Source organism: Otolemur garnettii, unplaced genomic scaffold, assembly GCF_000181295.1.
Source record: "Otolemur garnettii isolate 467f Iridium unplaced genomic scaffold, OtoGar3 scaffold00066, whole genome shotgun sequence".
NCBI classification, from domain to species: Eukaryota; Metazoa; Chordata; class Mammalia; order Primates; family Galagidae; genus Otolemur; species Otolemur garnettii.
The window spans coordinates 9,574,114-9,580,969 of record NW_003852461.1 but is presented as its reverse complement, the minus strand read 5'-3'; positions in this window follow the sequence as shown (position 1 = coordinate 9,580,969).

The window sequence follows — 6,856 nt, the reverse complement described above, 5'->3', positions numbered from 1 at the left end:
ACTAGGGAGGCCAAATAACTTAGCATATTAGCAGACGTGAACTTGCTATATTTTGCAAAGTCCTCAGTCTGTTTTATACCACTGGGAGTTTCCCCCTCTTGTACAGTAACAAAAGGTCTTTCTCAACTGCAGCCTCTGGAAAATTGGGGTCTGAGGGCCGGGCAAGTAGAGAAAGCTCAAAATGTCACCTCACAAGGCTACTAAGGTCAGGCTCCTTACCTCGGGCGGGCAGGACGTACTATGGGAAGGGAGGAGAGAAAAGGAGCATCTTACATAAACTTCCCCTCTGTCTGGCAGTGTCTGAAATAAGGCTACTAAAACGCGAGCGAATCCTTGTCCAGCACCACCCGATCTCTTCCCGTCCCCTCCAGCCGGCCTCCCACACTGCTATCTCTTTAACCTGTTTTCCAAAATTAGGTCCAAGCCTTCCCTTCCACAGTCTCCCTGCTTCCATGTCCACCCAGCTCAGTTCTCCTCACTCGCTGGGTCATTTTCTCTACCCTCTTCCTCTCAGTCTTTTGGAACCCCTAATTCAAAATGATGCAGGTGCCAGGCATGGTAGCTCACACCTGTAATCCCAGCACTCCGGGAGGCCAAGGCATGTGGATCGCCTGAGCTCACAGGTTTGAGACCAGCCTGAGCCAGAGCAAGACAACCCCCCCCCCCCCGTTTCTAAAAACAGCCAGATGTTGAAGTTGGCACCTGTAGTCCCAGCTACTCCAGAGGCTGAGGCAAGAGGATCACTTGATCCCAAGAGTTTAGGTTGCTGTGAGTTGTGACACTATGGCACTCTACCAAGAGTGACAGACAGAGACTCTGTCTCAATACACAGCAAAACCAAAACAACATGATGCAGGGGAAATGCCAGCAGGTTTTGGAATCAGGAGGAGTTTAGACGTGCAAGTTACCATCTATGCTAACTTGGCAGATGGGATGTATGAGACCCCCAATTTCTTCACCTGTAAAGCGGCGATAAGAGTATCTACTTCTCATAATTTTTGTGAAGACTAAATTAAATGATACCTATTTTATAAAATACAGGGTAAGCACCCAGTTTAAGTGGCATTGTTGCCATTAGAATCATCCTGGCAATTATTAATCTTCTACCTCAAAATACTGATTCAAACTTTTCTTTTGCCTGCTAACACTAATTCCCTCCTAAATTTAATCAGCAAAGAGACTTTTAAGTCCCTCTGAATCAGATAGTTCTGCATTCCAGGTCCCCAGTGCTGGCTCTGTCTTCACACCCTCTCCTACAGAGCCTTATATCACCTACTTCAAATATTTGAAATGTTCCAACTCCAGATTTCAGCCCAAAGTTCTGCTTTTCCTGTCTATTCCATGACCTTCCATCATTCTATTTCTCAAACTCCCTCAGTTTAAATCCCTTGGAAGTCTGGTAAGTCCTATCATCTTCTCAGAAAAAAGTTTTTAAACATAAATGAAAATGCGTACGGTTAAAGGAAACAGTTACTAAAATATTTTTAAAATGTGTGGCATATACTAGTATATTTACTTATTTATCAACACATTAACGAACCCTAGCAAGTCCTACAATAATTTCAAAGGAGTATAAATAGTTCAAGGTACACACATGTGATGTTTCAGTTAGATGCTAATAAAATGAAAGACATGAATTTTTTCCAGCCCAAGTTCATGGGTCCCTAAATTCTGTTCATGGGTCCCTAAATTCTATTCATGGGTTCATCAGGTTACGAACCCCTGCATTAAATTACTTGCTGTTTCTCAGCCTCATTTAAATTCATTAAGTATCACATATCCACAGAATCTATGGAATTCTATCTGCATCTTACATATATAGGTATGTAAGAGTAGGACTTAAGAAATTATATTCCAATTTTATTTTTACTTTTTAATTTCAGAATATATATTCCAATTTTAAATCTTTATTTTTAAAAGTACTAAAGATAAACCCCAGTCCTTCTGATGTCTATCCCTCTGCGTGTTCTGTCATGGCATCCTTCCTCCTGTGTCTACCAGGCATCCACTTGCATGGGTATAAATTTCAGCCTGACAGTGGCAACCTTCAGTAATCTGGCCTCAACATGGGTTTCAGTCTTATCATCACATCACTCCAGATGTGCAGCAGCCCTCCCTTACTGAATTCCAGCAGTGCCCCCCAGTCAGTGTAACAACCAAAACCAGCCTCCTGTACGTCAAAGGGAAACCCCAACCCGACCCCACTTGCATTAGGGGACATGCCTCTGGGTCTCGGTGCTATTTCTTATTAGCTCCAATACTCACCTCATCCAGACTTTTTGGATGCATTTCACATACCACCTCATCTAAGACATTCCCTATCTCCATGACCAGATGTGAGCTGTCTTTTGAAACTACTTTGTTAGAACTTCGATTGTAAAGTCTTCTCTTCCTCAACCATGTATGATAGGGTTGGGGGGGGGCGGTATTTTCCCATCCTTAAGTAAATTTCCAAGCTCCCTAACAGAAGTGTCACTTTGTAAAAATCTACTTGTATTCTGTGACCCCTTACATTCAATATTGGAATGTAATTAAGAGGTTTTTGTTCATTTCTCCCCTAATTCTTGTATTTCAGTGCAAAAAAAAAAGGGCCTTTACATTTATTAAATTATTAGGACAGGCATGATAAAGTCTTGACAATACTTTTAAAGGTTACCACTTTTTTTTTTTTTTTGAGACAGAGTCTCACTCTGTTTCCCAGGCTAGAGTGGGATCATAGCTCACAGCAACCTCAAACTCTTGGGTTAGAGAGATCCTCTTGACTCAGCCTCCTGAGTAGCTGGGACTACAGGCTCTTGTCATAATGCCCAGCTAGTTTTTCTATTTTGGGGGGGATGGGATTTCACTCTTGCTCAGGCTGGCCTTGAACTCTTGAGCTCAAGTGATCCTCCTGCCTCAGCCTCCCAGAGTGCTAGGATTGCAGGCGTGAGCCACCGTGCCTAGACATGGTTACCACTTACTGAGCACTTACTGTGCGCCTGGCACTTTTCTAAGTGTTTTGTCTGTTTCCTCACTTAGTCCTCCCAACAGCCCTATGCTGTTACTATATTGTGATGGTTGCTCTTACCCCCACTTTATAGTTCAAGGCCATAGTGCTAGTAAGTGCTAAAGTCACAAGTTGAGCTGAGCCTGTCTAATGTTGCAGTTTGATCCGTTCATCATGCTTTCTCCACTGGGTAACACTAGAGTTTGACCAAGAAATTAAATACCTGTTTTTCCCTAAATATAAAAATTCATAAATTTTTCCCAACTAGTATTACAGAATTGAGTGAATATGTAAAGCTTCACTTTTGAAGCATTTGTTCCAGAGGAAGCTATGATCTAATGCAATCTACTATAATTTGGTATTTTCTTATACAACATACTCATAAGCAATGTTTGCATGTTTTATTTTCTAAACATGTATATTCTGTGTTTCATGCCAATTTTATATTATGCAAAATTTTAATAACACCTTATGTTTTAAAAATGAAGAGGGGAGTGGAGGGGGGAGGATGGGTGGAGGGGGGATAATCAGAGGGACCACACCTACGGTGCATCTTACAAGGGCACATGTGAAATTTACTAAATGTAGAATATAAACGTCTTAACACAATAACTAAGAAAATGCCATGAAGGCTATGTTAACCAGTTTGATGAAAATATTTCAAATTGTATAAAAAACCAGCACATTGTACTCCATGATTGCATTAATGTAACAGCTATGATTTAATACAAAAAATGAAGATTTGAAGTGCTTGTGGAAAAATTTTGCAGAAATTGACAAACAAATCCAACAGTTTGTATGAAAATATGATGAATCCTTAGTTGCCAAATAAATCTTGAAAAAGAATAAAGTTGGAAGATTCACAATTACCAATTTCAGAACTTACTACTAAGCTACTGTAATGAAGACAGTGTGGTACGAGTGTAAGGATAGGTGAGAGGCACAGAATTCAGGAGTCCAGAAACAAAGCCGCATATTTATTGCCAGCGGGTTTTCAACAAGACTGCCATCATTCAATGAGAAATAGTGCTTAGACAACTGTAGATGCACAAGTAAAAGAATGAAGATGAATACCTGTCTCACACGATACAAAACTAAAACGTTAAGAACTAAAACTGCAAAACTCTTAGAAGGAAGTATAGGTATGAACCTCTGTCACCCTCAGTAAGCAACGGGTTCTTAAATATGACACCAAAACAAGCAACAACAAAAAGAAAAAAACAAAGAAAGAGAGACAGAGAGAAACTGGACTCTATCAAAATTAAGACTTTAAGTGTTCCACAGGACCCCATCAGCAAAGTGAAAAGACAACCCCAAGAGCAGAAAGAAATGTTTGCAAATCATGTATCTGATAAAGAACTCATGTCCAGAACATGCAAATCACTCTTACAACTTGATTCTATAAAGACAACCCATTTAAAAATGAGCAAAGGATTTGAATAAACATTTCTCTAAAGAAAATACAAAAAGGATCAACAAGCACATGGAAAGATGCTTGGCATCATTAGTTACTAGGAAAACCAAAACCAAAACCATAATAAGGTGCCCTTCATCCTAGCATGTGATAAGATAAAAATGATTAAGGCAGACAATAACGAAGGCTAGTGAGAAAGCAGAAAAACCCAGTCATGCATTGTTGGTAGGACTGTGAAACGGTGCAGCCACCAACAGTTCGGGAGTTCCTCAAACAGTTAAACATAAAGTTACCACACGACCAGCAATTCCACTCCTAGGTATATCCCCAGGAGAAATGTGAAAATTTGCCAACACAAAATCATGTGCATACATGTTCATAGCAGCATTTTCATAGTAGCCCAAAAGTGGGGAAAAAAACCCAAAAGTCCATCAATTGATGAATAAAGAAAATACGGCATATCCCTCTAATGGGTATCAGTCACAAAAAATAATAAAGTGTTGATACAGGCAACGACACGGGTGAACATTGAAAAAAATTATTCCAAGTGAAAGGAGTAAGACACGAAGGCCACGTATTATATAATTCCATCCAGACGAACGTCTGCGACAGGCAAACCACGCAGACAGCAAGTAGATTAGTGGCTGCCAGGGCTGGGGGTGGAACGAAGAGGGGTGCAGAGTAGGGGGTGTCAGTTAATTGGTACAGGGTTTCTTTTTAGGGTAATGAAAATGTTCTGGAATTTGGTAATGGTGTATTGCACGACTCTGTGAATATAATAAAAACCAGTGAAATGTGCACTTAAAAGGGCAGATTGTCTAGTATGGGAAATAGTCTGTATCTCAATAAAGTTATTACTTAAAAAAGAAAACCACAAGATAGCACTTCACGGACTCTGTAAAACAGACATTAGACCATACAGACATTGGAAAAGATGTAACGTGACAGCCCTACACCACCGTAAATATCAAAGTTTAAATGTCTGAACACATCTTCCAAGGACACACTTGGAGTTCTGAGCTGACGCTGTCTGCCAGCTAATATTACAGCCTTTGTAGAGCAGCTTATGCACTTATTGGATTTTATATTTCATTTCCCCTTATTTTGTAAACATAGTTAGGAAACAGAAAAATCAAAGGCTGAAATTAGTGACAAGAAATGTAGGTCTCATAGTTTAATCTAATTAATTAGAGATAGAAATAATAATTAGCCTCAATGAAATGCTCAGTCTACTGTATATTCTGCTATAGGTTAACTTCAAGTCAACCACATTTTCTGTAAGAGAACAAAAATAAAGGGCATCTATGAAATGATGGAAGTCTATTGTCAAGGTCATGTCAAGCCCATATAATTAAAAGTAATTTTATGTTTTAAATATTCTTATATTTTAAACTCAAAGTGTTTTAAAGCTTCTATTGTGCAGTTCCTTCACACTCAACTGTCCACAAGGTCTCTGCAGGTGTCTCAGACAGGGGCTGGGCCGCAGCCACAAATCTGGCCCAGCAGCAGGTGAGGTCTACCAGTCAGTCACAAGTCACAGGAAGGACCACCATGCAAGTCAGAGGTGTAGAACAAGGTCAGTAAATAAATCAGAATATCAAAGACTGAACCAGTGGTGACCCTTTTCTTCAAATAGTTAAACAAATAAATAGGAATCAAAATTCAGTCTACTGAACATGTGATGTGTGTATGAATCTCAAACAGAAGGGAGTATAGAAAAATGAAAATGATAGGTAGAAGTATGGGTGGATTTCTTTCTATGGTATCTATTTAAAGTATGTATTTATCTACATGTCCATTAAAACCCTCTGCTCTACCTAGACTGCTGACTCTCTTGATCTGTCCCATTACATTGACGATCCACGTTTCAGGGCTCATATTTATTGTCCCATTAATCACAGATCTAATTCCCAACCCTAGAGTCATTAGCTATATTTTTAATGCAAGTGAACTGATCATAGCAGTGCTGAAAATATCAGCACCAGAGATACCACATTGCATAAAACCAGGGAGCACTGTTCTGCAGCATGGCAGCCCGGTGTCCACTGTCTGTCCACTACTCTGCAGCACGGCAGCCCGGTGTCCACTGTCTGTCCACTATTCTGCAGCACAGCAGCCCGGTGTCCACTGTCTATCCACTATTCTGCAGCACAGCAGCCCGGTGTCCACTGTCTGTCATCAGTATTTACTTTCTTCCGGTGCCCACACCCCATTTTAAATCATCTCAGTCTGCAAGCCTTTTTTTTTTTTTGAGACAGAGTCTCACTTTGTCACCCCAGGTAGAGTGTCCTGGTGTCACAGCTCACAGCAATCTCAAAATCTTGGGCTTAAGCAATTCTCTTGCCTCAGCCTCCCAGATAGCTGGGACTATAGGCACCTGCCGCAACGTCCAGCTGTTTTTTTGTTGCAGTTGTCATTATTGTTTGGCAGGCCCAGGCTGGATTCAAACCCACCAG